The sequence below is a fragment of the Phacochoerus africanus genome, chromosome 6, assembly GCF_016906955.1.
Source record: "Phacochoerus africanus isolate WHEZ1 chromosome 6, ROS_Pafr_v1, whole genome shotgun sequence".
Lineage (NCBI taxonomy): Eukaryota > Metazoa > Chordata > Mammalia > Artiodactyla > Suidae > Phacochoerus > Phacochoerus africanus.
The window spans coordinates 73,480,585-73,484,767 of record NC_062549.1 but is presented as its reverse complement, the minus strand read 5'-3'; the positions used below and the strand labels follow the sequence as shown (position 1 = coordinate 73,484,767).

Below are 4,183 nucleotides of genomic sequence, written 5' to 3'. Positions count from 1 at the left end.
TTCACTTATACAATTGACCGATGGGGAGTCCCCCATGTGCCCAAGAGCACCAGCTCTTCAGCTTATGGCAAATGCATTCACATGGAAATAAGAAATTCTTCAACCAGAGAAGGTGGCAATCTCTTCTTCACGGAGAAACCAGAGCCTGCCCTCTCCGGAGCTATGAACTTTACTTCAAGATTGCAAGAATATCCGAGTTAAAAACAAGATCTGCAGGGACAAGTTACAACTCGGGAATATCACTATACCTTCTAAACCAGGAGAAATACACTTGTTGTTGATATATTTAATCCAAGATGGAGATTTTAAGAAAGAGCTCTTGCTGTTGGTGTATCATGAATACAGTAATGCTTCTTATTGTGTCATCTCTTCCAACATGAAGTGGCTTGATGATTGCTCTAAAAGCAAGTTTTCCCTGCAAAGGAAAAAGACTCATGCTATACCTCTTGTTCGTCAACATACTCATACACACAATTGTTTAAGTTCTTCTAGGAATTGGCCAGGGCAATAAGATTTTGAATTTCAAGTAAGCTAACACTCTAACCTCATTGCTTTACATTTAAAACCAGTACAACCAGAGTTGCCACCGTGGCTCAGTGGGTTGAGAACCCAATTAGTATCCATGAGGATGTGGGTTCGATCCCCAGCCTTGCTCAGTTGAGGATCCAGTGTTGTCCCAGCCTGCGGTATAGGTCACAGATGAGGCTCTGATCTAGCGTGGCTGTGACTGTGGCGTAGGCTGGCGGCTACAGCTCCGATTTGGCCAAAACCGGCCAAAAAAAAAAAAAGTACAACTAATGAATTGACTACTATTTATTTTCATATACAAATTTTTGGATATCTTGTGTGTTTATAGACATTTATCATTTTTCTTCTCTCAGGTAACACAGAAATGGATTTTTATTTTTTATTTTTTTTTTAGTATTCAGGCCTCTTATTTTCCTCTTCATAACTTCCAACTGGCCTATAGCTCCTAAACAAGCAGGAGAGTGAATTTCCATAGAGGGTCTCATCTCAAGCAACAGGACAGTGAGACATTCTGAATTGTTGGTGTCCATTTGGTAAGTGCTGTGGACCAAGAGCTAGAAATTTGGATTGCAAGGTGTGCTGCAAGAAAGAAAGAAAAAAAAATCGAATAGAAGTTAGTGGAGAGGATGTTGCATTGGGCGTTCTCCCCTTTGCCTTTTCTCTTCAAAGCATATTGTCCTTTTCTCTTTCACAGAAGAAGGTCTTTGGGTTTCCCTGTACCTCTGACATGATTTCTGCCCGCCCCTTTCCCATCAAATGACCAAAGGGCAGAGATTCACAGAGCTTTTGCCCTTGGGGGGTGGTGTGTGTTATCACATCGGTGCAGTTAACACAGAGGAATCAGGTACAGGAAACCAGAGCTTGAGATTCCTTTCTGCCAGAACCTACCATCAGATATCAAATCACATACCACCTATGAGTTTACACTATTCATGCTGCTGAAACAAAACCATCTTCAGGGGTTATCACTGATGTTTCTTCGACCAGCTTTACTTCCACCCTCAAATCAGTGTCAACACACAGAGTAAAAACGCACCGAGCCCCAACAAAAAGCCTTCTTTCAGTGGCCTTGGAGCAGTGATTTCTTTTTTCTTTTTTTTTTCCTCCCCACCTCCACGTTTTTCTCAGATTCAAGAGGCAGGTTCATTTCCCAGTTATGTCTCTTATTAGCTTGTGAACTTGGGCAAATCACGTCCCCCCTCTGGGTTTCAGTTTGCAGGTGAGAAAAATGAAGGAAACAATGGTTGCTTCACAGAGCTGTGATGGGAACCACATAAGCTATTTCTATGTGAAAGTACTTTCATGAGGGATACAGACTGTGCGTACCCCCCCCACAACCGGGGCTACTTCCTCAAATGAGTAAGCATCCTCTTTCTGGTCCTACGTCAAAATACCCCTAATGGACCACATCTTTAGTAGAATCCATGGGGACCTATATTTGTTCCCCAACAAAGGCCATGCCTTTTAGTGCAGACAATGGGGACCAAGTAGCTATTTTTCCTGTGTTCAGAATTTTTTAAACCCTCTACTTATTTTTATAAAGCGAGCCTCTCTCCCAGAACTAAAATGAACCTATTCAACAGCAGTCATTATGCCTTACATTTTGGTCCCGTCATAAACACAGATCTGGACTCCATCCTAACTAGCCTAAGCCTTCCCTTGGATTAGTAACGACAACGCGGACAGAATGTAAACATATTAGAACCTGGGAATTCGAAGAGGAATAGGGTGGTTGTGCTTTTATAAAATGAAAAAAAAAAATGCATTTTGGAGAGTAAAGAGTCAAGTCCCCCCCCAACCCCGCCTGGGTTATCAGGCCAGCCCATCGTCCCCTCTTGCTGCTATTAGCCTCTTGTAATGTAAAACATTTCTTCATTTCCAGCAGATAATACTTTCGGTGAAAAGGTAATTTTTGAAGTCTATTACTTGCATTCTTAGAGAAGAGCACAATGTAGCATTTTGTTCTAATATGCCATTGAAATTGTTTGAGTAGGTACACCATGGAATCAAACACAAAATGTCAAAATGATTTCCATTAACTATGCACATTTGCACTGCTTGCATTAATGGCCATGTTTTTGTTCTTTTCCTTCATCTTTGCATCTATAAGATGAAATGATTCAATTGATGGAACTGAAAAGTACATTGAAAAGGTAGAGAGCACATTACAAAAGCATCAAGCCGCAATTCCACCCACGTACTTTATTTTATAATGAAGTTTAATAATGATAGAAACTGTCGCTAGACTTAAACATCAGTCATTTCAGCAATTGTAGTTAATGTGAATATCTCATATACCAAGGAATGTTTTATAAAAACATGGCAAGGATTGTGTATTATAGTGAATGGAAATGTCATAATGAAATCTTAACTAGATGCTATTATTGTAATATATATTATATTAAGAGAAATTTACTTCAACTTGAAAAGATAAGCACTATCTCTTCTTCAACATCCTAACTTCAGAAAAAAAAAATCATCTTACTTGGAAGTTTTTCTTCCTTTCTAGACTTAGCATGAGCACAAATAAACACCCACTACTTATTACAGGAGGTGTTGTGTTGATGTATCTTCATGGTAAATAGAAAATGGAAATACAATTATTTATTTTTCCTTGATGGAAAATTAATTCTAAAAAGAAATCTGTGGCTTTTATGCAGTATATATCTCGAGCCTCCGAAGTATCTGAGTTGGCCCCTTAATCTGTCTTGGAAGAGAAAAGTTCTTCCCCATGGCAAAACCCTAGGCCCAAATCTGAACAACCTCAGCTACAAGGGTGTAGAGACCAGGGCAGTGAAAAGGCGAGGCCAGGTGGCTTTGCCTGCTGAGTCATTAGCAACAGCCTTCCTGCTTTGCTTCCTGAAAGTGCAGGTTCCCGTTGATGACGGCAAAGCAGGCACCATAGCATCAAATGAAATCAGCACCTGAAAACTCTCATTTTTCCGCTGCCCACCCACGCTCCACCCCACTCACAGCTGCCTCTGCCCACATCAAAAGGCTTTAGCAAATCTCTGAGACAACGGAGAAACATTTCACAAACTCACCCCCCCTAAGATGAAGGAAGAAGCACGAGTTAAAGTTTCACCTCTGAGTATCACGTGCTCTCCTGCCTGGTCGGGTAAGAAGGATGAGATGACAGGTAACCAGCTTCCCATCTGCCCAGAGTCCCCAACAACTCAAGGGTGACAAAGAGCCAAGAGTAGCTGGCCTCTAGAACCCTATCCTCCGCACGCGCATGGGTCAGCATCACCACTTTCACCTCACAAAGCTTGTTTCGTTCTTAGTTTTGGTTCCCTGGAGTTCTCTGGGCTTATGTGCACATTTCATATGTTAACAATTTCACAGGAAACGCCCAGAACAATTAGTCTTTGCCACCAGGTGGCAGCTTAATACCATTCATGTATGGAAAGTGGGGTTGGGGGGGTGGAAAATGGGCTGAAGGGACTTTGGATAAGTACCACTCCCTGAGACATTCTCTGAAATTGGACAGCATTTCCTTCAAATACTCAGTACTGATATACTTGATAAAGGGATTTATAGCTATGGTAATAGAACCCTGTTGTGTTTGTCTACTGCTGTGCAACAAACCAACTCAACAAAATTTACTGGCTTAAAGGGATACTGTTTTATTATTTATGATGAGTCTTGGAATTAA

At 41.1% G+C, this 4,183-nt stretch overlaps 1 long non-coding RNA gene across 2 annotated transcripts; it reads right to left on the bottom strand.

Moving 5' to 3' along the window:
• Positions 1-798: 798 nt before the first annotated feature.
• On the bottom strand, positions 799-3,873 carry LOC125128820 (uncharacterized). Of its 2 annotated transcripts, none has more exons than XR_007135331.1 (2): positions 3,573-3,873; positions 799-1,107 (listed from the first exon to the last, which is right to left on the bottom strand). It is a non-coding gene; the product is annotated as an uncharacterized LOC125128820 (long non-coding RNA). The 2 variants fall into 2 exon arrangements; XR_007135330.1 differs by having other exon boundaries at positions 3,614-3,873.
• Between the last annotated feature and the right edge of the window lie 310 nt (positions 3,874-4,183).